Raw genomic sequence first — 15,461 nt, forward strand, 5'->3', positions numbered from 1 at the left:
GAGGAGTGATCCCACAATAATACTCAGCGTCCCGCAGCAGAAACACAAATCAGGGCTCGTGGTCCGTCTGTCGCCCTCAGATACAGAGAAGCTGGGTAGAGAAAGACTTCAGTAATTTCCAGCACTGGCAGGGCACAGGTTGCAAACATACGTCACCAGGACAGGACAAGACAAGACAAGATGCGAACAGGTAAGCTCTGAAACACGCGTTAACATCGTCAATAATCTGGCAGAGAGAAGGGGGAAAAGAGAACTAGAAGTAGGAAAGCTAATTAGGAAGAAAGTGATAACAGGTGGAAATGGAGAAAGAGTAATGGAAAGGCTGATGGCAATCAGCTGGTGGAGAATGAATGAGCGTGATAGTAAGTGGGTGTGTCTAAGCGAGGTGTGTGTGTATGAAGGGAGCGCGGGTGAGAATGGATACAGAAAACAAAAAGAACACAAGAGGGAGACAGAGACAGAAGAGAACACCGGGATCATGACAGTAGCGTCCCGCAGCAGAAACACAAATCAGGGCTCGTGGTCCGTCTGTCGCCCTCAGATACAGAGAAGCTGGGTAGAGAAAGACTTCAGTAATTTCCAGCACTGGCAGGGCACAGGTTGCAAACATACGTCACCAGGACAGGACAAGACAAGACAAGATGCGAACAGGTAAGCTCTGAAACACGCGTTAACATCGTCAATAATCTGGCAGAGAGAAGGGGGAAAAGAGAACTAGAAGTAGGAAAGCTAATTAGGAAGAAAGTGATAACAGGTGGAAATGGAGAAAGAGTAATGGAAAGGCTGATGGCAATCAGCTGGTGGAGAATGAATGAGCGTGATAGTAAGTGGGTGTGTCTAAGCGAGGTGTGTGTGTATGAAGGGAGCGCGGGTGAGAATGGATACAGAAAACAAAAAGAACACAAGAGGGAGACAGAGACAGAAGAGAACACCGGGATCATGACAGTACCCCCTCCTCAACGAGCGCCCCCTGGCGCTCCCGAGGGTAGAGGCTGGCGAGTGCGGTAGAAGTCCTCGATAAGCGAGCGGTCCAAGACGTTCCGTGAAGGAATCCAGCTTCTCTCCTCCGGCCCGTATCCCTCCCAGTCGACAAGGTACTGGTGACCACGACCTCGCGGACGGACATCAAGTAACTTGCGTACGCGATATACAGGACCTTCCTCCACCTGAGCAGGAGGGGAAGCCTGGCGAGGTGGGGGGCGGACGACGGGCTTGACGCACGAAACATGAAACACTGGATGGACGCGCCGGAGGTTAGGAGGCAATCTAAGTCTAACCGCGACAGGACTGATTATCTTAGAGATAGAATATGGCCCAATAAATTTAGGGGCCAACTTGCGGGACGCGAATCGTAAAGGAAGATTGCAAGAGGAAAGCCAAACCCTTTGACCGCAGATGTATCTCGGACTCTTAATACGATGACGATTAGCGGCACGGCGAGTGAGAGAACGAGTATGGCATAGAGCAGACCTCACCCCTCTCCAGGTTCTTTTACAACGCCGAATAAACGCCGCGACAGACGGAACATTAGTCTCCGCCTCCTGAGAAGGAAACAGAGGTGGCTGGTACCCAAGACAACCGTGAAACGGAGACAAGCCGGTGGCGGAGGACGGAGAAGAATTATAGGCATATTCGGCCCACGGAAGTTGATCAGCCCACGAGGAAGGATTACGAAATGCGAGACTGCGGAGAATACGACCAACAATCTGATTAGTTCGTTCGGCCTGACCGTTGGTCTGTGGGTGAAAACCAGAAGATAGACTGGGTGACGCACCGATCTGACGGCAAAACTCCTTCCAAAATAACGACGCAAACTGAGGTCCGCGATCAGACACGACATCCGAGGGAAGTCCGTGAAGCTTGAAAACATGACTAACGACGGCTTGAGCGGTCTCCTTAGCGGATGGGAGTTTGGGAAGAGGAATGAAGTGAGCGGCTTTAGAAAAGCGATCAACTACAGTGAGGATTACAGTGTTGCCTTTGGACTCCGGTAGTCCGGTAATGAAGTCGAGCGCGATATGTGACCACGGGCGAGATGGAATAGACAGGGGTCTAAGCAGACCAGCCGGTGGCAAATTACTAGACTTAGTCTGGGCACAGATAGAACAGGCGGCCACAAATCGACGGATATCGCGCTCGCGGGTAGGCCACCAGAATCTCTGACGGATGACAGCAATGGTTCCCCTAACTCCAGGATGGGCGAACAACTTGGAGGAGTGACCCCATTGCATGACAGCCAAGCGAGTGGGGGCAGGAACAAAGAGTAGGTCTCGCGGACATTGGCGAGGAGTGACGACCCGAGATAAAGCCCGTTTAACCAAGCGTTCGATTCCCCAGATGGAAGAACCAACGATGCAGCCTTGAGGAAGAATCTCCTTTCTCACAGGAGTTCCCACGGGGGAATCGAACTGACGCGAGAGAGCGTCGGGCTTAAGGTTCTTGGAACCAGGGCGATACGAAATAGAAAAATCAAAGCGATCAAAAAACAGGGACCAACGAGCTTGGCGAGCGTTAAGTCGTTTAGCAGACCGTATGTACTCGAGGTTTTTATGATCGGTCCAGACCACGAATGGAACAGGAGAGCCCTCGAGCCAATGACGCCACTCCCCCAAGGCTAAACGAATGGCCAGAAGTTCTCGATTACCGACGTCATAATTTCGCTCGGGAGGAGAAAGACGGTGAGAGTAGAAAGCGCACGGGTGAACCTTATCATCAGAAGATGACCGTTGCGACAGAATGGCCCCAACGCCCACCTCTGACGCGTCGACCTCCACGATGAATTGTCTGGAGGGATCGGGAGTAACTAGAATAGGAGCAGACGTAAACAAGGTCTTTAAACAATCGAAAGCGGACTGGGCTGAGTGCGACCATTCAAAACGGGACTTGACAGACGTGAGAGCGGTTAGAGGAGCGGCGACTTGACTAAAGTTGCGGATAAACCTCCGATAAAAATTCGCAAAACCCAAAAAGCGCTGTAAAGCGACTCGTGAGTCGGGAACCGGCCAATCGGTGACCGCCTGAACCTTAGCGAGGTCCATGCTGACTCCGTCAGCAGAAATAACGGACCCTAAAAAAGTGACCGACTTGGCATGAAAGGTACATTTCTCGGCCTTAACGAAAAGGCGATTCTCCAACAAACGTTGGAGTACACGACGTACGTGTTGAACGTGAACCTGGAGAGATGGGGAGAAAATTAATATGTCATCTAGATAGACAAAAACAAAGACATTCAACATGTCTCTCAAAACATCATTTACTAGGGCTTGAAAGACTGAAGGGGCATTGACGAGGCCGAACGGTAAAACCTTATATTCAAAATGCCCGAGGGGGGTGTTAAACGCGGTTTTCCATTCATCTCCCTCTCGTATACGCACCAAATGATACGCGTTCCGCAGATCCAGTTTAGTGAAAATCTTTGCCCCCTGAAGGATCTCGAAAGCTGATGACATAAGGGGAAGAGGGTAGCGGTTCTTGACCGTTATGTCATTTAGCCCACGATAATCTATACAAGGGCGCAAAGAGCCGTCTTTCTTCTTTACAAAAAAGAAACCTGCGCCCGCGGGAGAGGACGACGAAACAATTGTACCTGCAGCGAGGGACTCTGAGAGATATTTCTCCATGGCTTCGCGCTCGGGCGCGGACAATGAATACAGCCTGCCCCGCGGCGGAGTCGTGCCAGGTTGGAGGTCGATACAACAGTCGTACGGGCGTTGGGGAGGAAGAGAAGCGGCACGTGATCGACTAAAAACCGCCCTCAAATCGAGATACTCCTCCGGAACCCCCGACAGATCACCAGGATCCTCCTGAAACACAGAAACAGAAGAGACAGGGGGAACAGCAGACACTAAACACTTAACATGACAAGACAATCTCCACGAGAGAATGGACCCCTTGCCCCAATCAATATGTGGACTGTGTTCAACGAGCCAGGGATGGCCCAAAACAATGGGAGTGTAGGGCGAATGAAAAATAAAAAAGGTAATAGTCTCCCTGTGATTGCCAGAAAGCGTGAGACTCACCGGAATGGTAGTACGGCTGACTCTTTCAAGCTCGCTACCATCAAGGGCAAAAACAGGAGTACTGTCATTCAAATCAACTAAAGGAATGCCCTGTTCAAGAGCCCAAGTCTCGTCTAAAAAACTGGCCTCCGCTCCCGAGTCGATAAGGGCCTGACAGGTTACAGAAGAGCCGGACCATTGGAGAGTGGCAGGGAAAGAAGTGCGTGAACTTGGCGGAGGGACACAAACAGTAGCGCTCGCCAGAAGCCCTCTCCTTACTGACGAGCGTTGGCTTTTACTTTGCATGTGGTAGCGAAGTGACCGGCAGATCCACAGTAAAGGCAAAGTCGGTTTAAGATGCGTCGCTCACGTTCAGCAGCAGTGATCCGAATTCCCCCCAACTGCATTGGCTCAGGAACCGGATTAATAGGAGGGGTATAAGAAACGGGAGGTGAGGAGAGCAGAGCCCTCTCCATGCCGCGTGCTCGGCGCCGAAGCTCGAAACGTCTGTCTATGCGGATAGCTTGGTCAATAAGAGAGTCAAGATGGGTCGGCACCTCCCGGGACAGAATCTCGTCCTTAATGTCTGCGTTGAGACTCTCAATAAATCGAGCAACAAGCGCTGGCTCATTCCATCCACATGTTGTAGCGAGCGTGCGGAATTCAATTGAAAAGTCCGGGACTGACCGTTTACCCTGACGGAGAGATGAGAGCAAACGAGAAGCCTCGACACCATGTGAAGACCGGTCAAACACTCGAGTCATCTCCTCCTTAAATGTAGAGTAACAGCTGGTGCAATCAGAGTCGGCATTCCAGACCGCCGTTCCTCACTCTCGCGCCCTCCCGGTGAGAAGAGAAACAACGTAGGCGATACGAGTGCGGTCCAGCGAGTAGGTGAGTGGCTGTAAAGTGAAAACCACCTCGCATTGAGTAAGGAACGAGCGGCACTCTGAAGGGTCGCCAGAGTAGCAGGGTGGATTATTAATTCTGGGTTCTTGGGTACCAGAGAGGCGCGGAGGAGGTTCCGAGCGTAGATGGTGCATCTGCTCTGAGAGATCCGACAGTTGACTCGCCAAGGATTCGACTGCTCGACGGGTAGTGGTCAGCTCGTTCTGTTGGCGGCCCAGCATGGCTCCCTGAAATTCCACCGCAGACTGAACGGAATGGTCAGTTGCTGGGTCCATCCCTTGGCCAGATTATTCTGTCACGGACACGTTCAGGAAAAAGGACCCAAATGCAATCTGCGAGACAACAGTTCCTTTAATGAAAATAATGCAAGCTACGTAGAGTAGCAAAAACAGAAAGTCTCTCGTAGCAGATAATCAGAAGAACAGAAAGTCTCTTGTAGTCGAGCAGATAATCAGAAGAACAGAAAGTCTCTTGTAGTCGAATCAAACTGAGGAGTGATCCCACAATAATACTCAGCGTCCCGCAGCAGAAACACAAATCAGGGCTCGTGGTCCGTCTGTCGCCCTCAGATACAGAGAAGCTGGGTAGAGAAAGACTTCAGTAATTTCCAGCACTGGCAGGGCACAGGTTGCAAACATACGTCACCAGGACAGGACAAGACAAGACAAGATGCGAACAGGTAAGCTCTGAAACACGCGTTAACATCGTCAATAATCTGGCAGAGAGAAGGGGGAAAAGAGAACTAGAAGTAGGAAAGCTAATTAGGAAGAAAGTGATAACAGGTGGAAATGGAGAAAGAGTAATGGAAAGGCTGATGGCAATCAGCTGGTGGAGAATGAATGAGCGTGATAGTAAGTGGGTGTGTCTAAGCGAGGTGTGTGTGTATGAAGGGAGCGCGGGTGAGAATGGATACAGAAAACAAAAAGAACACAAGAGGGAGACAGAGACAGAAGAGAACACCGGGATCATGACAAGGGCATTCACTCGGAATGATAGAAGAAGAAAAGTAACAAAAACGATGGAGAATGATATGCTGCTTTGTTTACTGTTCTTGGAACAATGTGTTGTTCCCTTTCGAACGGTCAGTCGTAGTGCGTAGCTATACGCTATGGGGAAAAAGCCTTTTATATAATAACGCAGTGCTACTGCACAGCCAGCGTAGTGCTGAGACTTACTCGCACGCCATTGGCTGGTCAGTTGTAACTGCACAAACCTATTGTAGAGAGATGTAACTGCGCGAACCAATCGTTGCGAAGCCCACCATGCTGAGCACAGAGCCCGGGCGGGGCATCTGCCTATAAAAGACGCTCAATTTTGTCATGGATTCAGATTTATTTCCTTCAGCGACGATCTTCTGACTTTTGCTGAACTACCTTCTACGAAGCCTTCGCCTTCTTCGCCGAGACAAGTGGAGCCAGCAGTGGAACGGCGAGCGAGCCAGCGAACTGACTGATCCAGCACGCTCAAATTCGCCGGCTATTTCCCTGCGTTCTCCGGTGATTATCAGGCGTATCTTTTTCTCTTCTTCTTAATTGTCTAAAAGAGCAGTGATGTTGTGAGCTCATGATGACTCATTGTCCCTCCACTCGATGGCGGTCCTCCAAGTTTTCCAGGCCAAACTACTCCACTCCATGGACGAGTCTGGACCAGACCCAGAAGCTCTTCGTGACCTCCGTAGTGCCACAGATCTGGCCCTACGCGCCACGAAAGCCACCGCCCAGGCCATTGACAGAGCCATGCCCAGCTTAATGGTGCTGGAGTGCCACATATGGCTTAACTTAACGGAGATCAAAGACACGGACAGAACCGCCTTCTTAGATTCTCCCATCTCCTCCACCAGTCTCTTCGGCCCCATGGTGGACGGATTCGCTGAGCACTGCACCACAGCACAGAAAGCATCGCAGGAAATGCGACACTTCCTGTCGAAACCACCCAGCACCTGAGCAACGGCAGCGCTCCAGTCAGGCAAAACGCTTCCCACCTAAGCTTCTGGGACCCCGGCCTAGGATTATGCTGGACCCTGGACCGAAGAAGCAGTCTTGATCCGCAAAGCAGGAAGAGGGAAGGGCTAAGTCTCGCCGAGGCCAGACCACCCTTCAAAAAGTCCCGAGTGTTCCTCCAAATGCCCTGTTCAGTTCTGGCCAATGGAACAAATGTTGCGATTATAAGCAGTGGGCCCGTTTAAGTTCACACCCCCTTGCAATCGACCGCTGTTATAGCGAAAACAATAAATAACACAAATACTCGGCAAAAGAGTACTTTTCCTCTTCCACACCACACGAGGGTCAGCTCTCTGCTCAACTGCAGCGCACCACCACTCGAATCTATAAAACCCGTAGCCAACCGGGCCGAGGCATGGAAAGCCATCCCTGGGTTATGATGGGTTATGAACAGTAGAATAAGGCTACTCGCTCCAATTCATTCACAATTCACCCTGCTTCACGGGCATAATCCACACTCCGGTGAAGAGCAATGTGTCTCACGTCCTCCGCGCCGAAGTGATGAGCTTACTGGAAAAAGGGGCTATAGAGGCAGTGCCAGCTGCCCACATCGCGAGTCAGGCTTTTACAGTCGCTACTTCCTTGTTCCCAAAAAAGACGGTGTCCTCAGGCCCATCCTAGATCTAAGACATCTGAACAAAGCCCTTATCAAACTGCCTTTCAAGATTTTAACTCTGAAACAAATCCTCGCGCAGGTTCACCCGATGGATTGGTTCTTCTCAGTGGATCTGAAAGATGCTTACTTTCATATCCAAATAATCCCCCGTCACAGACCGTTCTTGAGATTGGGTTTCACACCCTCCATGTGTGGCCCCTCGACGGGAGCTAGTGGACCTCCCAGCGAGTGTCCTAAGCACAATCAGTTAGGCTAGAGCTCCGTCTCCAAGACCCCTCTATGCTCTTAAGTGGTCAAAACCAGGACCCAGTCTCTTGTGAAGTATCACTGATACTTTCATTTCTCCAAGATTTGCTGGATGCAGGCTGTGCTCCATCTATGCTCAAGGTCTACGTGGCAGCCATCCCAGCCTTCCATCCACCGGTGGCTGGCCAGTCGATAGGGAAAAGTGACATGATTGTCCGCTTCCTAAGAGGAGTAAGAAGGCTTAACCCTCCACGACCCCCTATGCTGCCACCCTGGGACCTATCAATGGTCCTTCGGGCCCTAAAGGGACCCCCAATCGAGCCCTTACGAGCGGCCAAATTAAAACCGCTCTCGCTCAAAACTGCACTACTGCTAGCCATAGCATCATTTAAGCAGTCTGGAGTTTGGCCCGGGCAACTCTAAAGTCATCCTCAAACCAAGAGATGGCTATGTGCCCAAAGTGCTTTCAACCCTGTTGAAATCACAAGTAATCACGCTCTCTGGTCTTCCCAAATTGTAAGATGAGCAGTAATTACACCTACTCCGCCCGGTCCGGGTTCTGAGGACATATGTTGAGCGCTCCGACCCAGTACTGACAGTCGGAGCACCTCTTTGTGAGCTTCGGTGGTCGTACCAAAGGGCTTCTGGTCAAGAAGCAAATATTATCCCGATGGCTGGTGGAAGCTATTGCTTTAGCATACGCCTCTTTGGGCCTGCAGTGTCGTCAGAGCCAACTCCACTACGGGCATGGCCTCCTCCTGGACATGGTCCAGTGGAGTATCTATTGGTTATATATGTATGGCAGCCGGCTGGTCCTCGCCTTCTACCTTTGCCAGGTTTTATAAATTGGAAGTCCCTGCACTGAAAGGCGACAGTGTCAAGGAATCCAAACTCCATCAGGTGACAGAGATGGAGAAAAAAAACCTTGGGAGAAACCTGGCTCAGTAGGGGGACCATTCCGCCTCTGGCCAAATGAACGAACATGGTGTGATTGTGATGTTATGTTATCACAAGTCAGATTGTGGATTTATATGGCGCAGTGGATAAGATACATGCCTTTGGTGTGAGAGACCCGGGTTCAAATCCACTGTGAGACACCAATGTGTCCCTGAGCAAGACACTTAACCCCTAATTGTTCAAGAGGCATGCAACCTCTGAAATATAGCAATTGTAAGTCGCTTTGGATAAAAGCGTCATGTAAATAATATTTTTATATATTTGGCATCATATTTTTGACATAAAAGGAGATTTGATATTGGTCTGTTGTTGACTAATTGTCTAGGATTAAGTTATGGTTTTAATGAGAGGCTTAAGGTGATGATACACAGGGCAACTCTTTGAGCAATGTTGCTGGGCAATGTTGCCGTCAACGGGCAACCAGATGAGACGCAGGGCCCACGACCAGTCTAAATTATCCAGATAGAAATGTATTGCCCATTTTCAATTGGAAAATGCCCAAGCAATAATCGCTCTGCAAGATTGCCCAGCAACATTGCTCAAAAAGTTGCCCTGTGTATCATCATCTTTAATAACAGCCAGCTTGAAAGATTTAGGGATATCCTTATGATAATGATGAATTAATGATTTTAAAAAGAGGATTTACGACTTCCAGAGTTCAAGCATCTCTTTCATTAGCTTGGTAGGTATTGGGTCTAACATGCGTGTTGTTCGTTTAGATGATTTTATAAATTTAGGCAATTCTTCTTCTTCTATTGAAGAGGATGAATAGAATTGTACTCTTTCTGATGCGATAGCAGATGGTTGCATGGTTATAATTATCTCTCTGATAGTGTCAATTTTGTAAGTAAAGCAATTCATCAAAGTCACTACTGTGCTGTGGGGAATGTCTGAAACTGTTGATGAAACGTTTTTTTCTTCTTCTTGTTAATTTAGCTACGGCTAATCTTTCTAGCTAATCGAGCTCTTCTAAGTTACAGCATCTTATATGTTGAGGAGTAGAGACAATTCAGGAAGATTGTTAACAAAGCAATCTTTAGTGGTAGTAGTGATAATTCTACCATATTTGTAACAAGGAGCTGATTTTGGAGCCTTGGTTAAATTGACTATTTGACAGCTGTGGCCAAAAGTATTGGCAGTGACATAAATGCTGTGTTTTGCGAAGTTCGCTGCTTCAGTTGTTGTGGTGTTGATTCACATTGTTTCTAGATTATTGTGCAGACTGATCAGATGCATTTTAAATAATTGCAATACGCTTAATTGGCCAGAAAAAAGGGAAAAAGAAATTTAACACAAAAAACTCTAATTTCACTATTTTTGGCTCTGGAACAAAATGCATCATTCCACTAATCATATCATCAGCACATGGATTAGTGTGAACAAGTATAGGTGAAATCCCTATTATTCTAATCAGATTATAAGAGCATACTGATTGCTATAAAATATATAACTGTATAATATATAATATATAAACACTGATTGTGTTTGTGTCAGCAATAGTTACCTCTAAAGAAAGATGTGCGGCCATTATCGGTTTGCATCAAAATGCCTTAACATGTAAGGGAAGTGTTGTAAAGAATATTGACCCTGAAAGATCCATTTACCAGATCATCAAGAACTTCAAGGAGAAAAGTCCATCAGTACATCCCAGAGTGTCCAGTACAGAACTACCAGTGCAGATTTTGCTCAACATTGGTATCATCTGCATGCATAGTGAGGAAAATACTTTTGTACAATGGCCTGGTGTCAAGAAGGGCAGCAGAGAAGTTATTGTCTCTGATGAAGTCCCATTCCAGATGTTTGGGAGATCCGGTAAATTGATTGAGAAGAAAAGGTGAACGCTACCTTGAGTCCTGTGTCGTGCCAACAGTGAAGCATCCTGAGACCATCCATTGTGAGGTTGCACATCCAAGGGAGTGAACTTTATATCTGAGATTATTATATTGAAATTTTGGATATGTGGCTCAGGCAACTCCCCAGATCTTAATCCCATAGAGTACCTGTGCTCAATTTATTTATTTTTATTTTATTTCTCTTTATTTGAAAGGGGACAGTGTACATTAATCAACATTGAAACAATGTAAATGTACCCGAGTTAGCTCAGAAGTGCTAATTTTCATCGGTAGTCCCCCAGCCAGGTGTAAAAAAGGCAACCTTAAAAATAACCACAGGTATAAAATCACAAAAATACAATTACATACAACACATAATGGTTAAGAAATACAATTCATATAAAATAAATAAATATATAATGTTTAAGTGCACACAGAAAGCATTAGTGCCCACAAGTTTGGCTCTCTACAAGCCATTTTTTTGCATTCTTTTTGAATGAAAAGAGTGACAAAGACTCTCTGATGTTTTCGGGCACTGTGTTCCATTGCTGCGCTGCACTTACGGAGAAAACAGACTGACCAAAAGCTGTTTTTCTCCGGGGAATAATGCAGTCTTCCCTCACTGCCCCTCTGGTTACCCTAACCTCACTAGATCTAAAATGTATAAAATCACATAGTGGAGGAGGTGCTAGACCATGTCTGATTTTATAAATTAAACAGATGTTTTTGAATTTAATTAGATTATCCCAAGTAAGTAACTGATATTTTCTCAGAATACTACAGTGGTGGTAGTGGTATGTTTTTTTATCCAGTATTTTTAATGCTTGTTTGTATAATGTTTTTAATGGTTTTATTGTTGTAGAGTGAGTATTGGACCAGCTTATTAAACAATATGTTATGTGGGATAAGATCATAGAAAAGAAATATAATTTAGCAGCTTCTGTTGAAAGAAAGTCTCTAATGAATCTGAAGTTCGCTAGACTGAACTTAACCCTATTACTAACTTTTTTTATGTGAGTTTTGAAGTTGAGGTTAGAGTCTATATGTAGTCCTAAATATTTATATTCTGTGACGACCTGTAATCTTTCTCCAGATATTACAATTTCAGGTTTTATATTTATATTATTTTTTGAAAAGAACATGGCTACTGTTTTGGATATGTTCAATTGCAGACAGGATTGCTCTAGCCAGGTTGAGATCAGTGTCATGGCCTCTGTTAGTTTTGAGGCAACTTCCTCTGTAGATTTTCCATAGGCCAAGACAGCAGTGTCGTCTGCATATATCAAAGTGTCACAGTTTTTACACAAAGATGGTAAATCATTAATGTATAAACTGAAAAGAATTAGACCTATAATTGAACCCTGTGGAACACCAGTTGATAATAGTAAGGGGGTAGAATTATATTGGTCAATTCTTACACTTTGTGAACGAGATAAAAGGTATGAATTAATGAGGCTAATGAATTTTGGGGAAAAATTAAATACATGAAGTTTATGCAGTAAAACTGAATGGTTAACTGTATCAAATGCTTTACGAAGATCTAAAAAGATTGCTCCCACTACCCCTCCTTTGTCCATATTTGATTTAACCTTTTCCAGAAAGTAACATGTTGCTGTCTCTGTGGAATGATTAGCCCTAAAACCAAACTGCATTGAGTGCAAAGGAAAAGAGCTGCAATTAAGATGATTGGTGATTTGTTTAGCAACCAGTTTTTCAAAGACTTTAGATACTGTTGGCAAAATACTAATAGGTCGGTAATTAGATGAAAGAAGGGAGTTACCACCTTTAAATATAGGAATGACACTAGCAAGTTTCCATGACTCAGGAAATTTCCCTTGATCTAGTGACACATTAATGATGTGCGTTAATGGACCCAAAATTGACTGACCTATTTGTTTTAGCATGAGTGTGTCCATCCCATACACGTCTTTTGCTCTTGAAGACTTAAGCTGTGTAATTACCTTTTCCACGTCAGATATGGATACAAATTTTGGATATAGTGGGGGCTCAATTAACAAATCTGAACTAATAACAGGTAAGTTGTTATATTTCACAAGGAAACTTTTGGCTATGGTATCAACAGAATCAACAAAATACTCATTTAGCGTCTGTGCCACAGCAAATGGATCCTGCATAAGCATCCCATTGTTCTTTAGTTGTATTGAGTTATTACTAGAAGAAGTTTTACCTGTTAGTTTATTGATCTGTTCCCAAATCGCTTTTGAGTTACCATGACAGTTTTTAATAATTGTAATAAAAAAGTCTGCCTTTGCTTTTCGTAGTTGTCTTATCACTTTATTCCGTAACGAAGCAAATTTTTGTCTGTCACAAGATAGTTTTGACTTTATAGCTTTTTTAAGGGCATTGTCTCTGTCTTTCATTAATTGTTTGATATCATCACTGAGCCAGGGAAAATAATGCTTTCTGTTTTTGTGTTTAATTGTCACTGCAAATTCTTTAATTTTAGTTTGTAAGCATTCAGTGAATTTCTGACTAATTATTTCCAATTCATTGTCCATTAATAAAGTGTCCCAGTTCATAGTTCTTATTGCTGTGTGAAATTGTTCTTGTTTGCTCCTTGGAATGCCGATGAACTCCTTTTTTCCGGAATAAGCTGCAAATCGCTTTCTGGTTAATTTTCTTGTTATCAGCACCATGTTATGATCTGAGAGACCAGTTAACATATTGAACGATTTTGTGATCCGTTCCGGATGATTGGTGAAGATTAAGTCAATTAGGGTGCTACAATTGTTTGTGATCCGTGTTGGTCCTTTAACCATCTGGACAAGATTAAATCCATCCATAATTTGCTGCAGTTTTTTCCTTGTACTGTTATCGTCCCAGTGTAGATTAAAATCACCCATCACTATAACCTCCTTTTTAAAATCACACTGCTTTAACATTTCCTTAAACTTATCATAAAAGTCTATTTTAGCAGATGGTGGTCGATATAAGACTAATACTGTGAGAGACATCTGAGGTGCAAGAGATAAATTTAACCCAACGCATTCTAGATCAATTGGGGTTTTCCACTGGATTTCACTGCACTGTATATTATCTCTCACATAGATCATAACCCCTCCCCCTTTGGCATCAGCTCTATCTCTCCTGTAGGAGACGTACCCCGGAACTAAAAGCGCAGCAGTAGGGGAATTTTTATGCAGCCAAGTTTCGGATAGGCAAAAATAATCCAGATTTGATTCAGTCATCATGTGGATAATTTGATCGCTTTTTGATTTTAAGCTTCGGATATTTAGATGTCCGCCAAAGAGACCTTTTGGTTTGACTTTTTGATCCCAGATTATGCGTGCATTGTTTACAGTGTGAACAACCTTCCACTTCCGGTTCATGCGTATTGCTTTATTTACTGTAAATCGTTTGTGGATGTTAGCGGTGCTCACCACGCCGGCTCCGTGAAGACCACCACCGCTGGCCCCCCCCCGCCACATCGCCCACATGCGCGGGAGCCGCTCCCGTTGCCGCAGGATGTCCACCCGGCGAACCATGGCGAAACCTCGAACCGTCCAGACCCAGGTGCCGCATAGAAGCACCAACAAGCTCAGGGCTGAAAACGGCAGCTGCAGATGCATTCTCCGCGTACGCGAACCGCTGCCTCCCCGGTGAATCACGCCGAAGATCCAGCCCACCATCCGCGCAGGAGCCAAACTCACCGGACCATCTCAGCTCGACGAAGGGATTCACCTGAGCCAACGCCGGATCCCTGCAGACACCGCCCGGGAGCACCGCCGCCAGAGATGCACCGGAGCCACAGGTAGGCGCATCAGGAAGGTTTACTCTGTCTGTTGTTTGGCCAGTTGGACCAGGACACTGGTGGATGTCGCCCGATAAAAGTAGGCAAAGGCATATTATCATGGCATTGTTTGTTGATTTCTTACAGGGTGTTTCTTTGCGTTTTCTTCTTTGATGGTAGCGATTTGAAACTGCAAGTGTGACAGCCAAGGTGTACTCTCCGTACCCCAAAACGCCATTGATCTTATTTGTTTTCTCGTGCCAATATGCCTCCTTGTCAAACCAGTTGTTTAAGATGTTGTTACAGATTGTGTCCTTGGTATCACATTTTTCAACTGGCAGTGTGGACTTTACAAAAAATGTGTAAAGTAGCAGAGCAACCAACACACCTGTGTTGCCTACCACCATGTTTTTCTTGTAGGCACTTACCTAACGCTAAAAGATGTTTCGCGCCTCTAACAAGTAATTTCGATCTTATACTGATCTTAATGGTATGGGGAAAACACTTGAGTTTTGCCACCGACTTGTCCCAGCCCAATCCTCAAAATCTGAGCACAAATAAGGAAAGAATGGATTGCCATCAGTAGGGATCAGAAGCTGATATCCAGTATGCCAGACTGAATTGCAGAAGTTATGAAGAAGAAAAGTCAACACTGTAAATATAGACTCTTTGCATGAATTAATGTTTTTGCCAATAAAAGCCTTTAAAACTTATGAATCACATGTTGTTGTCTTCCAGTATACCACAGAAATTTGAACAGGCTTTGTTTCAGGTGTGACTGTGTACTCAAAATGTGCTTTTGACTTTCATTTTTATTTGGATTATATTGTTAACTACATTCTTAATGAAATAAAAGCAATATATATATATATATATATATATATATATATATATATATATATATATATATATATATATATATATATATATACTAAAGCATTAAACTTTGCTAAACACAATTTATGTCACTGCCAATTTTATGAACAGACACAATAATCATGTGTCAACATTAAATCTAAAGTATGAACAATAAACAAAGTATGAACAATGAGTGGGTCCAGAGACATTTAGTCCAATCGAATTTAGAATGTCTATAAAAATGCCAATCCCAGTGCATCTTTTTTTATTATCTACATGGATGTTAAAATCACC

At 45.1% G+C, this 15,461-nt stretch overlaps 1 protein-coding gene across 3 annotated transcripts in view; it reads left to right on the forward strand.

The window, feature by feature from the left end:
- LOC143714636 (alanine aminotransferase 2-like) overlaps positions 1 to 15,461 on the forward strand; it is a 131,736-nt gene that overhangs the window by 48,782 nt on the left and 67,493 nt on the right. The gene's annotated exons all lie outside the window — the stretch shown is intronic.

The sequence above is a fragment of the Siphateles boraxobius genome, unplaced genomic scaffold (genome assembly GCF_051911475.1).
Source record: "Siphateles boraxobius isolate OS27281-9 unplaced genomic scaffold, OSU_SipBor_1 55, whole genome shotgun sequence".
NCBI classification, from domain to species: domain Eukaryota; kingdom Metazoa; phylum Chordata; class Actinopteri; order Cypriniformes; family Leuciscidae; genus Siphateles; species Siphateles boraxobius.